This window comes from Wyeomyia smithii, chromosome 3, assembly GCF_029784165.1.
Source record: "Wyeomyia smithii strain HCP4-BCI-WySm-NY-G18 chromosome 3, ASM2978416v1, whole genome shotgun sequence".
NCBI lineage: Eukaryota > Metazoa > Arthropoda > Insecta > Diptera > Culicidae > Wyeomyia > Wyeomyia smithii.
The window spans coordinates 115,897,903-115,923,512 of NC_073696.1; the positions used below are offsets into that span (position 1 = coordinate 115,897,903).

General features: G+C 36.3%; 1 protein-coding gene and 1 long non-coding RNA gene across 4 annotated transcripts in view; one reads left to right on the forward strand and one right to left on the reverse strand.

Annotated features, from left to right (window-relative positions):
* The window catches only part of LOC129726734 (follicle-stimulating hormone receptor), a 313,232-nt gene that overhangs the window by 213,407 nt on the left and 74,215 nt on the right, over positions 1-25,610 (forward strand). The gene's annotated exons all lie outside the window — the stretch shown is intronic.
* The window catches only part of LOC129726735 (uncharacterized), a 228,234-nt gene that overhangs the window by 191,045 nt on the left and 11,579 nt on the right, over positions 1-25,610 (reverse strand). The window lies entirely within an intron of this gene.

Below are 25,610 nucleotides of genomic sequence, written 5' to 3' on the forward strand. Positions count from 1 at the left end.
AAAAAGGAACTGGCCGTTTTTTCGACTATTTTTATTACGATCATCTATTCAGTCACAGATGATTGTCTAATTTATTCCGGGCCTTTTGTTGGCCGTAATTGACTATACAATACGGCTTTCGCCGTAACAGCCACCAACAAAATAAACGGTACTTAGTATTCTCCGAAACTCCCCCACTCTGTCTGACCTAGCTGGATAAATTATTTTATTCAGAAAGCTACCTACCAGTATTGGAGCATAAAAATATCATTTCTGCTATATTTATCTATCGTTTCTCGTTTACGAACATACAATGACCTGTTTAAACGGTTTGGGCTACGCCCACGACTGATAAATTATTTGATTTGATACTAGATTGATTATTATTTATTGCTGATTTTTCAGCTCCATCGTCATTTTCTAGCATCTTCATAGACTACACCTTTTAAAACTATTTCCAGGCCGCAACTTTTTTAGAAATGATACTAATCAACATTTGTGGTTTATTTATTTATATTTGAAGCTTTTTGCGCGTGTTTTTTTTTGGGAGACTACAAGGATTATTCTCTTTTGTTTTGTTCTTGCGTCATTCCAAATACATAAATTTATCATAAAACTAATCTAGTCCAGGGAATATGGCCGTATATGTTTAGTGTTTTACAAGCATATTGGAATTACATTCCTGATAATCTTCAAAAAGGGAAACAATGTGCTATGCGGACTTACTGAAGCGTTTGAATGATTTAATCAGGAAAACAGGAAGTATTTGGTAAGAAAGTTGTTTCATCACGACGGTCAAAAATCCACGAGGTAAAGTTGGAACTGTTTTCCTTCTTCAATCCATTATATATTTTTTATTATTATTTATTGTCGATTTATCAGCTCCATTGTCATTTTTTAGCATTTTCATAGACTAGTTTTTTTATAACTTTTCAAGCGGCACTTTGAAGCTAAACCTCGCAGTCACACTAGATATTGTGACGAAAGTCTATTAAATATTGAATAACACTGGTCGACAAAAGCGAAAAAAATGGTACCCTAAAGCACAAAATAGTTACCCTAGAAAGTTCATAGCTTTTTAACCATATCTGTGAATTTTGGCGCCCCTAGTCATTACCAAAACGTGTTAACTTACGTGAAAGTTCGCATAGTAATTGCTCGTCGGGTTCGTCGCTTCATCGTTAATCTCTGAAAAAAAAGTAAGTGGCTGGAGGCACCAAAGTTCACAGGAATGGCTAAAAACCAGTGATGGCATGAACTCGTGCAAAGTTGAACTGAGTAACACTTTTCCATCTGCTTCCTCTCGATAGTTTGAGTTTTATTGCACCGCACACTCTGATCGATTGAGTTTAAATGCGTGCAATGCATGCAGTGCACGATGTATCCAGCGATGCAGGCGATGATGTAACGCGATGAGTTTTGTTTTTAGATCGAATTTATGCTTTCAAAGGACAATGCAACAAACTGTTGCAGCAGACGCGGCGCGAATTTCACCGCATTTCGATTTTTATGCAATTGTTGTTATGCAGGATTCAAACTCAAATCTAACTCAAGTGTAAGGCACTGTTAGTAGGGTTTACGTGCAAACCGAAAATAAATGTGCAAGCAAGTTTTAAAACTCACTTGGATACGAGTGCAAAGTCACACTGCCTACTCTGCTAAAAACCTATAATTTTTAATTTTTTTTTCGAATTTAAGCTTAAGGGCCAGTGTTGACTAGTGTAATCGTCCAGTGCACGAGCTAATGAATAAAGCAGTTATATTAAAAAGTTCTGTGCATTGCATTCTGACCCAAAACTAAAAAATTTTCGCAACAATCGTTGGATTCATTCGTTAACACTCAAAATGAAATCAAGGTCTCTGAAGAAGGAGACAGGGGAGTTTCCTACCCTGGCAAGATAATTTATTTATTTGCAATTATATTCATCTGACAACGACAAGTCTTAGCATCAGTTTTCTGGTATGCGCATGAAACAATATTCTTGATTATCTTCAAAAAGGGAAACAATGTGCTATGCGAACTTACTAAGGCATTGAATGATTTAATGAGGAAAACATTCCGGACAAAAACCAACGAGTTAAAGTTCGAATGGTTTCGTCACACTTCCTGTTCATTAGACTTCTAATTTATTTCATTTTTCCAAATTCAACAAAAGGACGGAAGGGAGTGAGGTAAAAATTTGGAATGACATTTTAATTGGAATCAAGCTTGTAAGAGGTCGGTTAGCACCGCGCTAGGTGTTTTAATATTTTATCTCTCGTCGTTACCGCCCAGGTCGTAATCGTTTTGTTGCTATTAAACAACACGATGTTGTACGCTTAAATTATGACTTACCAAACGATGTCAACAGAGTGACACATTTTTGTCAACAACCGTTAAATCTCTGCTAGAATAATTCGTACGACGATCGTTTTGCTTTGCTTTGAATGAAATGAATTTGTGTTGAAACCGAGTGAGCAGGACGAGACTTGTCAGGCTGGCGATGTTGTTTATCTCGAACTAACTGTCATCATTTCAGGTTTGCGTAAGTCTAATTGATGTTTTGAAAACAGCATTATGGGATTTTAAAACAAAAAGGTTTCAAGTTTAAATCTCCGTTGAATTAAGGGCTAGAGAAACAATAAGATTGGATCAAGAGTACAGCATTTGTTGGGAGAATAGCAGAATTTTCTATAGAAAAACCGTAATCTAAAGTAGGAAATTACTTCTAAGGGTCGTTGAAGGAGTTCTGAACTATAAATATTTACACTGCATCTTCATTTCTCGTTGAAGAGTGCTTACTGTTTCATCAGAAACAGAAGCTATCCTGACTTCTTCTTTTTTGTAGCAATCTGTTCAAGCTTTCGCGTTAAGTACTTCCGAGGGTAGGTGGCTATTTTGATTCAAGATTATCTTGCTGCCTGCTCGCTGTTTTAGATTATAAAAAGTGGAGTGGAACGGGAAAAAGATTATCATTTCTTTTTGTGGATGCTTTTCTTCCAAAACAATCTAACATTTTAAACAACTGCAAGCCTCCCTCATGAAGTGAATTTCTTTCGCGGCTGTATAATTACCACGTCAATAACAGCATCCTCTTTTTTAATTGCTTAATCAACTTCCCTGGATTGGTAACGTAGAATTCGTTTAGGCCACTTCATACGTTGCGTGAGAATACCAAGATCCTGCCATAATGGTTTTCCACTTGACGTCGTTATAATTCTAGCCCATTCTGTTCGGAACCCTGCTAGATTTGAATGAACAAAAAGCGAAAGCTGCACACCGTTTACTTTCACTTTCGCTCATCATATACTATTAAGCTTTTATGGGGAGCTATGATGAGCGGAAAGTGGTTTTCATTGGTTTTCGACACGCCATTCCGTAAACATTCTCCTGCTTGTATAATCCAGGACGTCCTCTGCCCGTTCTGGCAGAATATTTCACTACACTTCTGTGCCATCATTGGTTGAATGCCACAAAACGGCTGAGTAGGTATTTAGTTCGTATGCTCCCCGTAAACTATCTAGCTCACAAGCTGAAGGACTGAGTATGTGGCACAAGCAAGCTGCTCTACTTTGATAGAGTGTTTGTTGATTTGGTTTCTTATTGGCTGGTTGAGGTGGTTTGTTTATAATGGCTATCATACTGAAGTTCCTAGGTACTGCTGCAAGTGATATGTATAACGAGAAATCAAGACGGGTTTGTTATTCTCGTTGTTATGACAAAATGTCATAGTAAAAACATAAGCTAACTAATTCTGTTGACTGAAGTTGAGCTACATGATCTTGTACTAAGTGTTCCATTCACTTTAATTACCAGTAGAACATCAAAGTACAAGATCGTAAAGCACACAACTTTTCCATAATAATTTATATTATAGTTACCATAGTTATCATAAGCAATATATTTTTATTATTCTGTTTCTGTTTATTTGATATATAGTAAAGATATAAAGATTTTTCAACGTCTCGTGGATATATCATTCATAGGTTTTGGAAAAAATCCACTAAGCCTCATCCCAACTGAATTTATCAGTTTCGTCTGAAAACCACGTTCAAGCATAATCTACCACAAATTTGTTCGTTTAATTAAGCTTGAAATCCACAAGATGAAAAATCGTTAGGTTGTTATGTCAGAATCGTCAGCTTATCGAATATCTATCACTGAGTTCATAGTTTTAATAAATTTGTGCATACCATTAGATTTTCATATTAAAACAAAAATTTTAATTTTAAAATGAGGCGTTGAAAAAAAACGATTTTGATCGACAGTTTTTGATTTGACTGAAGTATTTCATAAATGTTTCTATAGGCTAAAGATGTAGTTCTGAGCTATTAGATTTTTCAAATGATGATGTTTGAAAATGGCTTGGTACTGTAAAAAAGTACTTTTGTTAAAAAATATTTTTGGAGCCAGAACGGTGTATTTTATTGGTGTTATTTTTCCGATCAGTTTGTAGATAGTAAAAAATATTAAAAATGTTTGAAAAATATTTAAAAGTTTTTAAAAAAGAATATAAAAAATATTTATGTATTTAAAAGAGGTTATTTATGAGACACGACCGCAAGGTTAGGGTAGAACTACGACAGCCTGTCTCATGTCAATTTATTTCTTGCAATTAGTCTCTGCGAATACACTCGCTTGGGGTAAACAATTTGATAACCTGAAGTGGTAAATTCAAGTAATAATCCTTTTCTAACTATCTGTTTCTCTGACGCTAAGATTACGATAGACTATCTTGTATCAATATGGAAATATCAGTATTTTTTATCCAATACTGATAAAACAAAACATAATGTGGCTGCTCTGAACATAATGCGGCTGCCCTAAAATGATATCATCTCGGTTCCGGAAATACCAATGTTAGTTAGGTGGTACCGGAGCTTACAACCACACATTTTAAAATTGAGTCTGGTTCCGGAAATATTTTTGTTTGGTAGTATTTTGGGGCGTTTCCAGAAACCGGGAGTCAACATCTTGAACTACAATATGGCATCTGGAGTTGATTTTCGGCCTCTGAATATGACGCGGGTGATGAAAATACCAATTATAAATTGTTGTCACTTCTGATTGATTATCTGCGTTCAAAACTAGGTTCTACATTTTTCAATATTACATCAGTTAGCATCATAGAATCACAATTTTCAACATTTTGGTAAACCCTAGGTAATTTCTCAATCGATTATTGCAAGAGTATGGGAATTCCGTTAAAAATCATTGAACGTTTTCGTGACGCTCTCGATATTTTCGGTATTGTAATTTGCCCCTTATCCCAAAATGTTGCCGTAAGCCGTAGTTATATGTCAAAATACATTAAAAAATACGTTAAAATACACATTTCTTTATATTTTTTTTTCAAATGTTAGCTTAACCCTCTAGTGCCCAAATTAATTTCTAAACGGACTTCGATAAAATCATTATAAACCATTATAAACACTTTTTAGGTATTTATTAAAGCTTTTCGGAACTTCGACTGAAGCCCGCCAAATGGCGGCATTGTGCACTAGAGGGTTAACATCGATGGTTGAATAATGGAGATGGAAAAACAAAACTAAACAAAGACATAAAATATATAAAACCTAAATTAATCCACCTAGGGACCCAGCCTTTCTCATTCAAACTTTTATTTGTAAAAATAGATTTACATGAACGCTTCAATCCAAAAAATGTATATTCACTCTTAAGGTTCAAGAATATTGATGTTGTAATCTATACATATAAATATGCAGTCCGGTCTGTCTGTCTATCTGTCTGTCTGATTCATATAGGTTCAAAAACTACCGAACCGACCGACGTGAAAATTTGTATGTAGCGGTTTTTGGTGCTGATAAAGGTTCCTATGATAGTTTGTAACCCCCCCTTGTCTGGAAGGGAGAGATCCCATAATGAAACATAAATTTCTGCACAACTCAAGAACAAACCAAGCAAATGAAACCGAATTTGGCATGTGGATGTTTTAAGGGGTAATAAGTATGTCCATAATAATTGGACGCCCCTTCCTTTTCTGGAAGGGAGGGGTTCCATACAAATGAAACACAAATTTCTACACATCTCGAGAACTAATCAACTAAATGGAACCAAATTTGTAAATGTTTTTAGTGGTAAAAAATATGTCCATAATATTTTGACACCCCTCCTACTTTTAAAGGTAGGGGTGCCATACAAATGAAAATTTCTGCACATCTCGAGAACTAACCGAGTAAATGGAACCAAATTTAGCATGTGAATGTTTTTAGGGGTAACAAATATGTCCATAATGGTTCGACACCCCTCCCTCTTCTGGAAGAGAGGGGTTCCATACAAATGATACAGAAATTTCTGCGCATCTCGAGAGCTAACCAACTAAATGGAACCATATTTGGCAAGTTAATATTGTTAGTGGTAAAAAATTTGTTCCATAATCGACCTCAAGGCAACATTTTGGATTGTAAGTTGGCAACTTCCGGTTTCTGGAAAACAACTAAAAATGGTCGATTTCCACCCAATATAATTATATCCGGATCTAGAACGATACACAGGAGCCAAAATCGATCGAAATTGTCTTCAAATGCCATTATGAAATCCAAAATGGCGACTTTCGGTTTCGGAAAAACAGCGGCAAACGACCAAATACCACCCAATATGGGTATTTCCGGAACCGTAATGATGCACTGGAGCCACAAATCTACTTCAGACAACATTTTGAATTGTAAGATGGCAACTTCCGGTTTCTGGAAAACAGCCTGAAATGGACGATTCTCATTAAATATGAGTATCTCCGGAACCAGAAAGATGTACAGAAGCTGAAAATTGATCACAGACACAATCTTAAATTTCAAGATGGTGACTTCCGGTGTCTGGCAAACAGCCGGAAATGACTAAATACCATTCAATATTAATGTTTTCAGAATCAGAATTACGCCCAGATGACAGAAATTGATTTCCCAGGCAATTTTAAAGTCCAAAATGACGACTTGCGGTTTCTGAAAAACAGCCCAAAGTGACCAAATACCACCCAATATGAGTATTTCTGGAGCCAGAATGTTGCAAGAAGCACGAAGAATTTACCTCAGACACCATTATGAATTGTAGGATGACAACTTCTGGTTTCTGGAAAACATCCAAAAATGGCCGGTTTCCATCTAACATGAGTTTCTCCCAATCTAGAATGATACACAGCAGCTGAAATCGTTCAAAGACCCTATTTTGGATTCTAGCTTGGCGACTTCCGGTTCCTGGGAAACAGCCGAAACTGATCGAATAACACCCAATATGGGTGTTTCTTCAACCAGAATGACGCTCAGAGGCCAGAAATTATTTTAAATACCATTTTGAAACCCAAGATGGCGACTACCGATTTGTGAAAAACAGCCTAAAATAAACAAATGCTATCCAATATGAGTAGGGTAATCGCTCCATTATTCATCTCAACAGCTTGGTGCACCTATATTCATCTTATTTCTCTCATTTGTCCAATTTACCGTCAAATTTCTACAAATTTTTGAAAGTAAATCTTTTTGCTTCTCGATTTTCTCAAGTGGCTGAAAATTTTACGTTGAAAATATGGAAAAATTTGATGATAATTTGATCAACGAGGCGTGATGAGATGAATATAGGTACTGAGATGAATATAGGAGCGGTTACCCTATCTCTGGAACCAGAATGATGCAAGGAGCTAACAATTGACCTCAGGCACTATTTTGAATTGCTAAATGGCAACTTCTAAGAAACAGTCGAAAATGACCGAATAATACTCAATATGGATCGTAATCGAGATAATGCATAGAAACCAAACATTGACCCTGGACACCATTTAGAATTTAAAGATGACCACTGTTAGTTTCTGGAAAACAACCAAAATACCTAAATTCCACCCAATGTGGGTATTTCCGGTGTCAGATTGATGCCAGAAAATCTGCTGAAAATGACCGAATACCACCCAATATGAATATATTCAGAATTAAGGCGATGTACAGAAGCCAAAAGTCGAGGGTGTTGTCATTTCGATAAAACCATTTTTTTTAAACGATTTGTTATTTGATTTTGATTATATCCTATGGCCGATTTGTCGTGCATTTGCAGATTTTAAACCCATCGCAAGGAATCAATGAATTTGGAAAGTTCAAATAGTACGATACCACATTTAAATTATGTTGAGGCCACTAGAGATGGTCGGGTATGGGAAATTTGTTACCCGTACCCGACCCGTACCCGACTAATCGAAAATTTTCAAACCCGGACCCGACCCGAACCCGAAGTCTGGTTTGTTTAAAATACCCGTACCCGACCCGACCCCTAAAATATCTATTCCAACTACCCGTACCCGAAAGAAAAAACGCCGAAATTGATTGAACCCGACCCGTCCTGGATTTTTTTTTCTTTTTTTTTTCTCAAAATACCTGGGTACCTCGCACGTTATATGCACTGATTGTCATATGTGGTTTCTCGAGATGATGGCCGGAGTTAGACAAGAACCAAGTGTGAATGTGAACGAATGTTAATGAACCCAGAGCTCCAGGCGGATGGTCCCCTATAAGGAAGAGGTTCACTATGAAAAGTGCATGTCTGGTAAAGTTAAAAAAAAACAACGAGTTTTATGTGAACATCGCAGCAACCTGAAATCTAAATATTATACTAAGGTCAGAGTAAATATTGTTTATAACGTGAGAAAAATTTAATAATTTATATGCATTTGCCAAAAACCTGTAATTTGGAGTACAGATTCGGTGTCATCGATTCAATCTAAAAATCGGTATAACACAAATATTTCTGTACATCCCTGGTCACAGTGCAAACCAAGACTATGCTATCGCTGTCAAAACTCATATACATATTTGCTTTGTACCAAACATCTCAATGCGCAGTGGGAAATCGGTGGCCATCCGCCTGATTTTTTTTACGTCAGCTGTTTCATTATATTTTTCCTTTATTGCTATAACATTCAAGTGCTTTAACCCAAAATTTGGGTGCAATATCATGAGATCTGATTTTTTTATGACTTTTCAAAGTTTGGCATATTGACGTTTTTTTACATATGTTTTAAAAAAAATTCATTATTTTGAAACGCTCCGCAGCTTCAATAATAGATGGATTTTTTTGGTGTCAGCCATCTCTGAGAAACATGAGTGAGATTAAACTCTCTCCAGAACACGTTTCTTTAAATAACTTCTGAACCACATGTTCAATCTTCATGGAGCTCGAAAGTTAAAGGTTTTTTAAGTAGCTCGTTCATTTAAAACCAATTTTGTTCAAATCGGGTGAGTAGTTTCTGAGATAATGATGTTTCGTGATTTCACATTTTTAAACATAACCTCTAAACTTAAACATGAACAATAGCCGATTGCAATGAAATTCAATAGGGTCTTATGGGGCAACTAGACCTCTCATTTGCAATTAATTTCATGAAGATTGGTCCAGCAATCTCTGAGAAAATCTAGTGAGATTGGGAGAGCGTTACAAACACACACACACATACACACACACATACAGAAAATGCTCAGCTCGTCAAACTAAGTCGATTGATATACGAGATTCGACCCTTTGGAGCACTTTTATACCTTTGGTTTTTCCAGTGATTGCTATACCTTTCTAGGAGAAAGGCAATAGGAGAAAGGCAAAAAGACAACAGTAGCGAAAACATTCAAAATTACCAAGAAATATATTGTCAACTTGATGTTGCCATTAAAATTACACATGAAGAAAATAACTGTAAAATCGAACATCAAATCAAGTCTTGCCCTAAAAACTTTTTCAATTACGTAAAAACCAACTAAAAAGTAACAGCTTTCCATTACGAATGCATCTTGACAGTAACGTAGGACAAACTAGTAATGAAACATAGAGACTACATTGCCACTTTTTTCACCACTTTTGAAGAAAGAGATCGCGACCGCGAATATTTCTCGTTTTTTCCTGAATATTAGAATTCTTTATTTGTCAATCAAATATCCGACTTTGAAATTCAGGATGCACTCATAAATTCAGACGCTACGAAAAGTCTTGGACCTGACAGAATAGCTCCAATTTCCTACACCTCTTTAATATGTCTCTGAAGAATGGAATTTTTCCAGAACTTTGAAAAACTTAATATTTAGTGCCAAATTTCAAATCTGGCGTTAAATATGACATTCGTTATTTTCGTGGAATTGGCATTATTTCATGCATTCCAAAACTATTTGAATCAATAATTAATGGAAAATTTTTTCAGTTAGTAAAAAAAACAAATTACAACTCAACAGTACGGCTTTTATAAAGGCCGCTCAACTACCACAAATCTTTTGAAATTCGTAACTTTCACTTTGACTGTAGTAGATAACGGCAACCACGTAGAAGCTCTTTATACGGACTTTAGCAAGGCATTTGACAAAATCGATATACCTTTATTGCTCTTTAAGCTCGAAAAATATGGAATAGAAACAAAACTTTTGGAATGGCTGCAGTCATACTTAACAAAACGAATACAAATAGTCCGCTTCAAGAATTCCTTTTCAAACCCAATAGAAGTAACTTCTAGGGTTCCTCAAGGTTCTCACCTGGGCCTTCTTTTCTTCTTTTTATATTATACGTGAAAGACAATTCCTTTCTTCTTAAATCAATACATGTGCTTGTATATGCTGACGACATGAAGGTCTTTATAGAAATAATCAATGCAGAAGATTTCGAAATTTTTCAGAATGAAATCAATATATTCTACACTTGATGCAACAAAAGTCTACAACTCAACATTAAAAAATGTAGTTCAATAGCTTCGAGCAGAAAAACTGTAACACCACCAACAGACATTTTCTTAGCAAACCAACCAGTAGAAAAATGCAAAATCGTAAGGGATTTAGGTGTAGTCTTACATTCCAAACTTGCATTCATAAAACATTATAACACAATAACAAACAAAGCAAATAGTATGCTGGACTTTATAAAACGCTTCGGCCATGATTTTCAAGACCCACATACAATCAAACTATTATAGGGTAACCGCTCCTATATTCATCTCAGTACCTATATTCATCTCATCACGCCATTTTGATCAATTTATCGTCAAATTTTACCACATTTTCAACGTAAAACATTCAGCCACTTGAGAAAATCGAGAAGCAAATAGATTTACTTTAAAAAATTTGTTGAAAATTGACGGTAAATTGGACAAATGAAACAAATAAGATGAATATAGATGCACCAAGCTGTTGAGATGAATAATGGAGCGATTACCTTATATTACATACGTCCGACCAATTCTGGAATATTGTAGCGTTGTATAGAATCCCTATATTGTCCGACAAGAAGAACACATTGAATCCATCAAAAAACTGTTTCATTTGTACGCGCTTTGTAAGCTAAATTGGACAGCATTTCCCTTACCATCATATGAAGCACGCGGCATACTTATAGACATACAAGCACTTAAAGAACGTCGAGAACTTTCAATGCTTTACTTTATCAATGACATTATATCTCAACGCGAAATTATTACTATTAAATTATTATAACAACTAAATATTTATGCACCCAGTCGTCAATAAGGAACTCGTAAAATATTTTCGGAAAACTATCACAGAACTAACTACTCAAAAAAAAAGAAGTGTCTAGACCAGGTCCAGATTTAAGAGAGGACAAACGCCCAGGGCCCTACAATATGAGGGGCCCCCCTAGTCCTGGGCCAGACGTGAAGACAGAATGGAGACCTTTTTTTGCACGTCACTTTCCAGTAAAGCGTTAAATCTTTTCAAAATTCAAATTTTTTTACCTCTTAATTATATAAGAAAAGAGGGCCCACGAAAATAACTGCCCCGGGCCCCCAGCACCTAAATCCGGCCATGCTCGAGACTGAATTCATGTCATGATTTGCGCTAAACGCACTAGAGGGAGACGGTTTTGTTTTTTTTTTTTTTTTGTGTTATTCGGACAGCATTCAAAATCGAAGATAGCGAGATATTTTTGAACGGAGGACCGCATAAAATCAACGATTAATAACATAATCGCTCAGTTCTATTATGGCCGGCCACCTAGCAGACGAAATTAAAGGCTGCCTCCGAAAACAAGGTTCAACACATCGCTGAGCATGGTGGAGAGAGTTTTGGAGGTGCAGGTCGTGTAACGTCTGACGTTACACTCCCTGCACCTCCAGAACTCTGACCACCGTGATTGTAATACAAGTAAAGTCCAGACCAAAGTACACCAAAGTACGCATGAAACACATCTGCAGAAGTGTCGTACTTGAAAAGGACAATAAGTTAGAAAATACGTGAGGAAGAAGATCCTCCAGGCGTGGGCAATCGTTTATTCTTTATTCTTTATTGTTGTTGTAAAATCATCTGACACATGGTGGTCTTAATGGTAATATAAATTACTAACTAAATGCTAGTTGATATTTACAAATAATAAGACACACTTTAAAAACAATTGACAACGCTTTGAGAACAATTAAACCTGTCGTCTAATAAAAAAATAAAACCGAGTTGTCGGTTCGCCTTTGCTATGATCTCATTATAGTGTGGCATGAGGGACAGGTCTGAATCCAACGTAACACCCAAATCTTGGACCTGGTTGACCTTGTCAGAGTGTGACCAATAGGGTGGGGAAAAGTGATCGATTTTCCAGAACCAAGTTTTTTTGGTTCCTTTTGGAGCCCCAAACAACCCTAAACTTACCGGAAGTCGATTGGTTTTGTCTCCGCTTGGCGCATTGCATTTCAAATTTGTATGCCTAGCCTAGCAACTTTGCTTGATGCCTAGCAACTTTGCAGAAGGCTAGCCTAGCAACTTTGTTTGATGCCTAGCAACTTTGCAGAAGGCACTTAAGAGCTAGGATGTCCCTAAAAACAGCTTTAGCTGTTCAAAGTTGAGTATGTCGATTTAAATGCAGGAAATCGTGTTTTCTGCCAACATTACCAATGCACCGGCGCCAGTAGGATTCCCATCAGAAATGACCTGTCGTAACGAGCTTATACACTCAGCTGCATCAAACAAACAAATTCAGGTCAATATTCTAGGCCTAGGTAGAATCTACAACGTGTTTCAGAGGTTACTTCTGATGAAAATCTGACTAACGCTGGTACACTGGCAGTGTTGGCAGAAAAAAATATTTGCAACATAACTTTCGACATACTCGACTTTGAACAGCTCCAGTATTTTTTGGGACACCCTAGCTCTTTGATGTCATCGACCAAGTTGTTATTCATCAAAAAACCTACCATTTGAAGTCATGAAAGCTATGGTTTTAACCACTTTGAGCTCTGTAGAATGAAAAATGCAAAAACGTTGGCTTTTCCATACAAATCTCCATATAAATTTAAAATGCAATGCGCCAAGCGGAGACAAAACCAATCGACTTCCGATAAATTTAGAATTGTTTGGGGCTCCAAATAGAACAAAAAAACTTGGTTCTGGTTTTCTGCTATCAAGTTTCGTTTTTTCCATATAACGATTCCCCACCCTAGTGACCAAGCATAGTATAGCTGAACATTTTGTACAACGAAATCACACTGTACTTCTCGATACTAACTGTCAACAGGTAAATGGAGCACCACTTTAGAAAAACGTCGACTAGTCGCTGGAGTTCGAGACAGTTTGCAGTATTTTTTATTGTCTTGAATGACTTGACATCGTCTGCAAAAAAATATTCGGCAATTTTCTGGCAACACTAGAGATATGTCATTTATGTGCAAGGCAAAGAGCAGTTGTCCTAAATTACTGCCCTGCGGAACGCCTGATACATTTGAAAAAATGAGCAGAATGTTGTGATCCAATCTTTGCGTAGAGTGTACGATTTATCAAATAGGATCTCAGCCATTGTACCAGTCGCATTGTGTCATACTTTTCCAGTTGGTTTACGATAATGGTTAGCTCCACCAAAGCTCAACAATTCAAATCTCGTTAAGTGTAGTGGTCTCAAGATGGTCCAGATCAGAATGGCGAGGATTGCGGGAATCAAGGGGCAAACTGAAGATGAATGGTCACTAATTGTTTCAACCCTGCACATTGTATAGACTTGTAAAAATGCCGGATAGTCCCAGTTTACTCACGGTATCGCGCGCTATTATGATTGTGCTCAGTATGATTATCGAATATGTCAGCTCGAAGCTAGCATTGGGCGATACGACGGAGAGTATCGATACTTCAGTATCGATACCTGAAGAATCACAAGTATCGAGATACTCAAAATATCGGTCAAAAAGTATCGATACCAGAAGTATCGATACAATAGCTGAGATCATTTTTTGAATTTTATATATTTACATTTACTGAAAACCAGTAATCGATTCAGTGATTCGCGAAAATACAGCAAAACTATTTGCTGAACAGAGAACAGTAAATGAATGTTTGCTGGAATCCAGCAAAAGAATTGATATGGCAAAAAATTTACGTCAAGCTGTCATTAGTAAAACGCGCCAAATCGCTGTGCAGCTGGTACGGGATCACCGCTAAACCCCTGATAGCGAATATGGGACCATAGCTAAGTCCTTGTTGGGCTTGGAGATCGAAGCAATCTGCGACCGCGACCGCCAGTGAAAAAGTTTTACGTCAACATTTTCTTGTCATTTTCTTTTGAAACAGTTCTAGTTTAAGATAATCTCCTCTCCAAGCAAAAGTTCTTGTAATGCGTTAGTGGCCAAGCTCCTACCTCGAATGTTAAGTTTTTCATAATTGTAATTCATAATTGTTCAGTCATAGTTCATCGAAAAGAAGTTACCTACAACCAAACCTGGAAGTAGCAAATTCACCACCAAGTTCAGGAATGGATCGAAGGATAGGAAACAACAATAGTGTCAACAAATATCAACCCTGGTGGCAGCAACATCTCTGGCGGTCTCCAACAACAACAACTTAGGTGATGCGTCTGTGTATACGTGTGGATTGCACTACATGTACATGCAGTCTTCCCAATGCGTTAATCTTCTGGAAGGAATGCATGAATGGTGCTGGTACGGCACGGTGCGGTGGTAGTAGTAAGTTTTCATAGCAAGCATTGAACCGGCGTGAGTGGCTGGAGAAATACACTCAAAATATTTTTCACGTTATGATTACCGGAAAAGTTATGTGAATATTTTCCACTGTCATTTTCACGTAGATTTTACGTGATTGTCATTTGAGTTCATCATGATCTGGTGAGATGATTTATCCTGTGAATATTATTCAGTAGACATATGCGTTTCATGTGATTTTCACGTAGAATTTAACTACCGGCAAAGTGAAAAGCATTTAACGGATAGCTACTACGTTTTATAAAACGTATTAATTTCGATTGTGGTTTCCCAAATTCTTAAGAGAGAAATAAGATTTCAGAATTTTTTGAAATATGTTGCTGGATAAATCGCACGGGCATGCAAAATTTCCAATTCGAAAATGGATTGAACGACATAAAAACTGACAAATATTAAGACATTCACCGTCTATAATTACTGTTAGCTGCTACTGTTTATGTTCAGGTAACTCCTGGATCTTTGAACTGAATCTGTACAAAATCTGTAAGCTAAAGATTCCATGTCGAATTATGGTTTTTCCTAAATCTCACTCATTGGCAAGCCATCGATGAAATCAATTTTATGTTCAGAGACCGAATTACACAACAGCTTCGCCATTTTGAATCTTGTATATTTTCGCACGGAGAGTTCATTCTGTTTGACGTTGCCAAGTTCACGTAGATACTACGTGATAAAACATAGTATGCATGTGATTTTCACGTAGATGTTTGTCACATAAATCATGAAAACTGACAGAAAATGAATAAGTACAGGAAATTTCACGTAACAATAACGTGAAAAATATTTTGAGTGTAGGTTGTAAGTAGATAGGGTGACTAGGGTAAGCAACGTTTTTTTTGATTCCAGGAAACAAAAATAGTGAGTGATTCTATTTCTGTTTCACTATGTTACCTCGTTTTCGCATTTTTAATTTTCTTGCTTAATTATTTGATCTATATTCATTATGAACGTTATGTTGTTATTTAAGGCGACATCCATAAATTACGTAACGCAGAAAAGCTCAGTTCGCGGATCCGCACCCCCTCCCCTTATGTGTAACGAAACGTAACGCCAACACCTACCCTTCATTAAAAATTACGTAACGCTGTAGAAGAATTTGTTGGATAAAAATGCTTGTTTTTAGAGAATCTCCAGAGATTTTTTGTTCCGTAGCGCTGGTCTTACCCCCCTCCCCTGTGTAGCGGGTCGGAGCGCTCAGGGATACTACCCCTCCCCCTATGGATGCTACCTAAGCTAAACTATTTTTATTACGTTACATATGATATTGACTCCAATACAATAAATATAACATGCTATTAAATACGGGTCAATTTTTGATACAAATGTATCAAACGAATTGAAAGTCTGAAAATAATACTAAAATCTGTAAGATTCTAATATTATTTAGAGGCGGGGCTTACCGATTGGAAAATTACTCCGGAATGTACTGCAAGTACTCAGTCATTCTATAAAGGGTCTTTGGAAGATCGGTAGAGCTAACATCTTCTAGAACCCGAAACTAAGTTAGTTGCAGAAATGAAAGATAATTGCAACTGTCTTTTTTTCACTTTATTACTGCCAGACATTACTGAATAATTAGCAAATTTCATTTTGCTGAACAGATTGCTGGAAGCACAGCACACCAAAAATCAGCAAAATTTCGGTGGTTTCCAGCAATAAAAATTTGATGTGCCGACTTTTTGTTGTTTTTCTGGTATCTATCCGCATTCTCTAGAGCAGCATGAATCATATGACTTCACAAACAAATACATACAGGTAATGCAGAAATTCTGAGCTTTGGCAAATAAATGAATTAAACAACTTATATCTTCAAGATTTGTATTCACTGGCCCAATGGGCTGTGAAGCTCCCGTCTTATTTGTATAAATTATTGACACACTTCCATATCAATTGATGAGAAAGTTGATGACATAAAAAAGTTAGATATGTCAGCGAAAACAAGATAGTGAAGTCTACCGCTGAATTTTTCTAACTAATTAATATTGCAATTTTATTTTTCATGAGTTAGTTTCCGCTTGCCAATATTCGATCTAAACAGTGTAACCAGAAAACTTATATTTGTTTTTGAAATACAGTCAAATTTCGCTCGTTGGGCTATGTTTAGTTGGGCTACGTTTAAGAGGGGGGGGGGCTCCCGCTCGTTGGGTTATAGCCCAACTAAATCGAAGCCAAACATCATTTCTGATAACGTTGAATTTCGTTTGAGGGGTTTGTGGAAGCATTTTAACGCAGAAAGTAGAATTAATTCAAATAAAAACTAATGAAGCTGAGTATAAATGTAAACAAACAATATTTTAGCCAATTGTCAGAGAAACAATATAAGTTTTGTGGCTTAATAATGCAACGTAAAGCTATGCCTATTTTTGAAAGTATTTGAGAACACGTTATTATTGAGCACTCCTTTTTGGCTTTAAATGTGTGGCTTAAGTGAAACAAATTTCGAATTTGGCCCTATGCTGCGCTTGGCTCAGATTTTGACAGTTCGTTTGGCTCACAACATTCTCTCTATCTATTTCTCCATCTAAGTTTTGCTAGTGCAAATAGACTTGTGCGATATTTATACTGACAGTGGCAGCTTTTCAGTGGTTCCAGCTCGTATCAACTAGCTGGCATCTCTATCCGATTTGCTTTGCTTTATCGCAGCAAACATCGCAGCGGTTCTACGATGTGTGGGCTCCACTGACACTGACAGACAGCATAACATAGCGTATGAAAAGTGGCGGTGATCTCGTGTACACATTGAGATGTTAGCCTTTTGTAACATGGCGCGATGTCAGCTAGCTGGTCCGTATGCATAAAAGAATATCGATACCAATATCGCGGTTTACAGTATCGATACGGTCAAGTATCGGACGCTTGTGTATCGATTCAAAAAAACGAAATGTCGCCTCAAAAGTATCGATATTTCCGATACCGATACAATATCGCCCATTGCTAGCTCGAACATTTTTAAATGTATACAAGGATTCGCTATTTATACGATAATTTTAAAACTTGTATGATAGTGACTGCTGTTCAAATAAAATAAAAATTTATTGTATAGTTTGACAATGATGCTTTGGACTTTTTTTTTATTCTCGCTTGTTTTCCGTTGGTCTAGTTCCGCCATTGTTGTTGTGCCAATAACCGACGCGCGGGAGGCGACTCCATCCAGGACCCTAACTAACGACTCGTTGATTAACGGACCGGTTTTTTTTTTTTTTTTTTTTTTTTTTTTTAAGGGGGGATTTGTTAGTAGCTTAAGTATTTATGATAAATATTAGTAAATAATGAGTATGTGTGTCCAATCACAAATGGTGACTTCTCAACACTGTTAGAAATTTGTAATTTTAATTGTTAGGATTTGTTTGCTTTCGCAATTAGGACTTATCATTCGTAGGGATTTAAACCTACTTGTCAGAAAAGGGGAAGTAAACTTACAACTAACTTAATTGCTAACTTATTGGCTATAAAGGGAGCTTATCGTAGCAATTGAGGATTGCAACGATTTTTGTCGAAAATTATAAATAATTTTATTTGACATAGCTTCTAATGGTTCAACACCAGTAAGTCTATGTAATTCGAGTGTACCAAACCAAGGAGGACGCTTCAAAATCATTTTCAGAATTTTATTCTGAATCCTTTGGAGCGTTTTCTTCCTTGTTGAACAGCAACTTGACCAGATCGGTACAGCATAAAGTATTGCTGGTCTAAAAATTTGTTTGTAAATCAAAAGTTTGTTCTTCAAACAAAGTTTAGAATTCCTGTTAATGAGAGGATATAAACATCTCGTATATTTGATGCACTTGGCTTGTATACTCTCAATGTGCTCTTTGAAAATAAGTTTTTTATCATAAATTAGTCCCAAGTACTTAACCTTGTCGGACCAACTTAAAATAACCCCATTCATCTTGACAACGTGATTATTGTTTGGCTTGAGGAAAGAAGCCCTAGGTTTATGCGGAAAAATTATCATTTGAGTTTTAGAAGCATTGGGAGAGATTTTCCACTTTTGCAAGTAGGAAGAAAAAATATCTAAACTTTTCTGCAATCGACTGCATATGACACGAAGACTTTTTCCTTTTACGGAAATGCTTGTGTCATCGCAGAACAATGACTTTGTGCATCCTGGAGGCAAATCAGGAAGATCTGAAGTGAATATGTTGTACAGGACTGGACCCAAGACTGAACCTTGAGGCACACCTGCTCTGACAGGAAATCTATCAGATTTTGAATTCTGATAGACAACCTGCAGAGTTCGATCAGTAAGATAATTTTTTAAAATTTTGATAAGGAAAATTGGAAAATTAAAAGTTTGCAATTTCGCAATCAAACCTTTATGCCAAACACTGTCGAATGCTTTTTCTATGTCTAAAAGAGCAGCTCCAGTGGAATAACCTTCAGATTTGTTAGCTCGTATCATATTAGTAACTCTGAGCAATTGATGAGTTGTGGAATGCCCATGGCGAAATCCAAACTGTTCATTTGCAAAAATTGAATTTTCGTTGATGTGTGACATCACTCTGTTAAGAATAACTCTCTCAAACAGTTTACTTATTGAAGAAAGCAAACTGATTGGTCGATAACTTGAAACTTCAGCTGGGTTCTTATCCGGTTTTAAAATGGGAGTAATTTTTGCATTTTTCCATAATTTGGGAAAATATGCAATTTTGAAGCAGCAATTGAAAATTTTCACTAAAAAATCCATTGTGCTCTCAGGGAGATGTTTGATTAGTATATTAAAGATTCCATCGTCACCAGGTGCTTTCATATTTTTGAAATTTTTAATAATTGATTTAATCTCATTCAAGTTAGTTTCAATTATTTCTGCAGGTAAAAAATTCTGGGAAGAAATTAAATCAAATTGACGTGTGACTTCATTTTCAATTGGACTCACAAAATTCAAATTTGAGTTATGAACACTCTCAAACTGCTGAGCAAGTCTTTGAGCCTTTTGTTCATTGGATACAAGAAAACGTTCACCATCTTTTAAAACTGGAATAGGCTTTGAAGGTTTCTTAAGAATCTTCGACAACTTCCAAAATGGTTTTGAATATGGTTTCAATTTTTCAACTTTAGTCTCAAAATTTTGATTTCTCAGAAGAGTAAATCTATGTTTAATCTCTTTCTGTAAATCTTTATAAATAGTTTTAAAAACAGGGTCACGAGAACGTTGATATTGACGTCTGCGGACATTTTTCAAACGAATTAGAAGTTGAAGATTTTCGTCAATTATTGGTGAATCAAATTTCACTTGAGCCTTTGGAACAGAATAATTCCTGGCATCAACAATTGCACATTTTAATGCTTCCAAAGCGGAATCAATGTTCACTTCGTTTTGCAAATCAAGCTCATTATTGAAATTTCTCTCAATATAATTTTTGTATCTTTCCCAATTAGCTTTGTTATAATTAAAAACAGAGCTCATAGGGTTTAAAACTGATTCATGTGATAAAGAAAAAGTTATTGGAAGATGGTCAGAATCAAAGTCAGCATGTGTGATCAAATCACTACATACATGACTTTGATCTGTCAGCACCAAATCAATTGTTGAAGGGTTTCTTACAGAAGAAAAGCATGTAGGACTATTCGGAGACAAAATAGAATAGTATCCTGAAGAACAATCATTGAATAAAATTTTGCCATTGGAATTACTTTGAGAATTATTCCATGAACGATGTTTAGCGTTAAAATCGCCGATTATGAAAAATTTCGAACGATTTCTGGTGAGTTTTTGTAAATCACCTTTAAAATAATTTTTGAGCTCGCGTGTGCATTGAAATGGTAAATATGCTGCGGCAATAAATAAAATCCCAAGTTCAGTTTGAACTTCAATTCCCAAAGTTTCAATAACTTTCGTCTCAAGATGGGGAAGAGCACGATGTTTGATTCGGCGATGAATAACAATTGCAACTCCACCGCCGGAACCCTGAATCCTATCATATCTATGAACCACGTAATTGGGATCATATTTTAATTTTATGTTAGGTTTCAAAAATGTTTCAGTAATAATTGCAATATGCACATTATTTACTGTTAAAAAATTAAAAAGCTCATTCTCATTGGCCTTCAATGAGCGAGCATTCCAATTTAATATTTTAATTGTTTTATTTAAAATCATTGCTAAATTTTAAATTAGAAACAATTTTAATAGTAAAATTTGTGCCTATTTGAATGGCTTCAAACATTGATTTTGCCTGCAACATGGCGTTCATAAGATCGAACATTGCCTGTTGCAAAAAAGAAAGTTTACCTGCCGTAATAGGCCCCAGGCAGTTGATATTAGAAAAAATATTTTCGGCAGCAATATTAGCTGGAGTAATAGGTGTACAATTATTTTCTAGCGTGTTTTGCTTACCCATATTAACGGTCATTTTCGAACTACCAACACTAGGCGGTATAATGTTCGAACTACCTGTAACCTGTGCATAAGTTAAACGGGTATGCAAAGGAGTAGGTAAACTATGCGTCACTGGTACGCTTGGAGAATTTTGTTTTGAAGTTGGTTTTAATTGAGAAATTGAATTTTGTTTACCTTGCCTTGCCTTAACAATTGCTAAACGGACTGGGCATTGATAAAAATTTGACATATGGTTGCCGTTACAATTCGCACAGCGAAAATTTTTACTCTCTTTCACAGGACATGTGTCCTTTTTGTGAGAAGAGTCTCCACAATTAAGACATTTTTGGTCCATGTTACAGAATTTGGAACCATGGCCATAACGTTGGCAAGTACGGCATTGGGTGATATGCTTTTCACCTCCGCCATACTTCCTATAAGTTTCCCACTTTACACGCACATTATACAAAGCATGTGCTTTTTCAAAAAATTTTAAGTTGTTAACCTCATTGCGGTTAAAATGAATTAAATAATTAACAAGGGAAATTCCAGTTCTCTGACTGTTTTCGCCTCGTGATTTTTGTTTCATTAGAATTACTTGGGTAGGGGCTATGCCAAGTAATTCTGTTAAAGTAAGTTTGATCTCATCAACGGTTTGATCGTTGGTGAGACCTTTCAAGACAACCTTGAACGGCTTGGCGTTCTTGGTGTCATATGTAAAAAATTTGTACATCTTGTCAGTTAAATACTGAACAAGACGATCACGACCCTTTACTGAGTCGGCTAATAAGCGGCATTCACCTCTACGGCCAATTTGATAGGTAACTTTAACGTCAGAAACAAACGTTGAAAGTTCCTTTTTGAATATATTAAATTCAGAAGAAATAGTTACCACAATAGGTGGAACTTTCTCCTTTTTTAAAGATTTTATATTTTGTATAGTTTCATTATTGGTAACTTCCATTTCACCAGCTTCTTGCTCAGGCAAAATATCAAAAGGATTGTCACTACAGACACTCGATGTGTCAGAAAGAGATGCCTCTCTTTTCCTCCCCGCAGCGATGCGAGGTTTCTTTTTTCGTCCAGCCATTTCAGGTGATACGAAAAAAGTTAAAACAAATGTTAAATTCAAAAGTAGGTAGTCTTGAGAAAGACTGATGGGAAGTAACTTTCAGGTAGTCTTTAAAAGACACACTGACAAAACACAAACTTTGAAGCTATAGGCAGTCAAAGACCAGTCCACAAGCAACCGAAAAAACGTCTGATCTGTAGGACAGTTCAAGACGCACTGATTAACGGACCGGTGCCAACGGCTTTACTTCCTCATGCGATGGTTTTGAAGGTTTTTTGTGCAATTTCAACTGACCTTGATCAATCTCAGGTAGCTCACGGGCGATCGAATGTGCTATGCTATGCTATGCTATGAGAAGTTATTGAATTGTTACTTGTTTGGTACACATTGAATTGATTTGATTTAAGTGTGCATTGGCGTGATTTGGATCAAACTCATTGCCTAAATGTGTGCATTACAAGCTAAGGAACAAAAGTGTATCCTTTTTTGGCACAATCTCACCCCGGCAGACGGTATTTCTATTACAAATGAAAATACATAATGGTTTTTATTATATAATGGTTTGGTTTCCAATGTTCTTTTAATGTGTATGTGAACAAATGTTAATTTCCACATTTTACTGTATGGTAATGTTAATATATGTTTGAAATTATGGCACATTTAAGAGATACACAATTGTCGTCATAAACTAAGAAGCGCAGCAACGCGGGCCGGATATCAGCTTGTTAATCTTTATAAACGGGATGTTACTGAATTGTTGCACATTGCAGCTTTGCTATAGATCATCCAAAAGTTCGACTGATACGATTTGCACACTGAAAATACATTGCTACTCCCAGGCACAGTTTTGACGGTTCTTTGTGCAATTTCATCTTCTTGATAATCTTGATCAATCGCAGGCAACTCACGGGCGATTAAATATGCTACACTCAAAATATTTTTCACGTTATGATTACCGGAAAAGTTATGTGAATATTTTCCACTGTCATTTTCACGTAGATTTTACGTGATTGTCATTTGAGTTCATCATGATCTGGTGAGATGATTTATCCTGTGAATATTATTCAGTAGACATATGCGTTTCATGTGATTTTCACGTAGAATTTAACTACCGGCAAAGTGAAAAGCATTTGATTAACGGATAGCTACTACGTTTTATAAAACGTATTAATTTCGATTGTGGTTTCCCAAATTCTTAAGAGAGAAATTAGATTTCAGAATTTTTTGATATATGTTGCTAGATAAATCGCACGGGCATGCAAAATTTCCAATTCGAGAATGGATTGAACGACATAAAAACTGACAAATATTAAGACATTCACCGTCTATAATTACTGTTAGCTGCTACTGTTTATGTTCAGGTAACTCCTGGATCTTTGAACTGAATCTGTACAAAATCTGTAAGCTAAAGATTCCATGTCGAATTATGGTTTTTCCTAAATCTCACTCATTGGCAAGCCATCGATGAAATCAATTTTATGTTCAGAGACCGAATAACACAACAGCTTCGCCATTTTGATTATTGTATATTTTCGCACGGGGAGTTCATTCTGTTTGACGTTGCCAAGTTCACGTAGATACTACGTGATAAAACATAGTATGCATGTGATTTTCACGTAGATGTTATGTTTGTCACATAAATCATGAAAACTGACAGAAAATGAATAAGTACAGGAAATTTCACGTAACAATAACGTGAAAAATATTTTGAGTGTATGCTATGAGAAGTTACTGAATGTTACTTGTTTGTTACACATTGAAGATGGTATAACTTTCCTAAGAGCGGGCTCCATGCAACTTCACTAACGCAGGTCAATCACGGAGGGGCAAATATGATGTGTGCCGTCGTTAATGCTCGAGCCCAAGGTCAAAATTAAAATTCCATTTATGTATTATAAAAAACTAAGGTCTATAATAGGCATAACATACATTTTCGTATCAGGAATTTTGATTTTTGTTTTATAATATTGGCTTGTTCGCAAAAAGCAGTGTTTCGTACTATTTCAAAAACCCTAGGATGAAAAAGGTAAAGTCTCGTTCGAAATTAGCAAACTGAATATGTAACCACCCACCCACAAAACCCACTTCTGACTATGTACCAAGAAAAAATATTGTTTTTGGTATACTAGTGTTAGCATCACTAATTTACGATTTAGCATAATCAAATTTCTCGGTAGTCAAATGTCTATACTTGACTATGTTTTCGAATCAACCAGAATCCGTAAGAAAATCTCGAAAAAGGAATCAAAACTTAGGGATAACTCGTAAACTCTCCTGGAACAGTAATGATATAAAAATATACTGTGCATAATAGAAGCCACATCCAGATGTGACTATACCTAGCTATCTCTGCATTCTAGAATAAATGCACGAAGGTAATCTACAATGCAAAGACTGCGCAAAGCAACTTCGCTATTCAAATCGAAACTCGAAGATCGAAACACGGCCAGCAAGCACAATGCACCGAACCAATCCACCAGCTCGAACGGTTGTACTATAAAAAAGTTAAATTCCACAAATTGTGTATTTTAAAGGAAAACTATATATATGTACTGCATTTTATTATTAATTTAGATTTTTCTCCATTTTACCCCATTCAACCCAGCTTTTTACTGTACAAGCACCAAGCTGGCAGGAAGGCACTAAAATTCCTTCAATTTTGTTCCTCTAGATTTTTGCGATGCATAATGCAAACCTCTTTTCGACAGGATATTGTACCGGATCAGCTGTTGTTCTTTCACCATATCTCCTGGTACAGTAGCGTGCCAGAAAGTTCGAATGCATAGCAGAAACTCTAACTACATTCGAAACCGATAGTCAAAGCGTCGTACGTGGTGTTTGCTTTGATGCTTCTTGATCTTGATTCTGTGCTGTGGTGGCCATTAAGCTTCCAAAAGCGAAAGCGGATTATACTCTGTCCGGGATTTTGTGCTTCGAGTATGGTCAGTTCAACTAGTATGTACTTCAAAGAGAAATGTTCGCCGAGCCATTTAAGTTGAGAGGTGGATTAGCTGTGATGTGATATGGGAAATTGGCTTAATGCTTGTTTTCTATTCAAAGTTTTCTGTGTAGAGTTTTGGATGCTAAGCGAATAGAACGATGAATGAATTTTTTGAAATCCAATACGGATAACATCTTTAAATTTGTCCACAGGTTAAAATTCCATTACATTCAGAATCAATGTTACTGAGGGAGTGCAAAGTATCACGTAACAAGAGGCAAAAGTTGCACACCTCACATCTTGGGGATAGCGTTCGACTTATTTTCATGAAATAATTTACTTATAATGTCAATTCAAGCCAATATC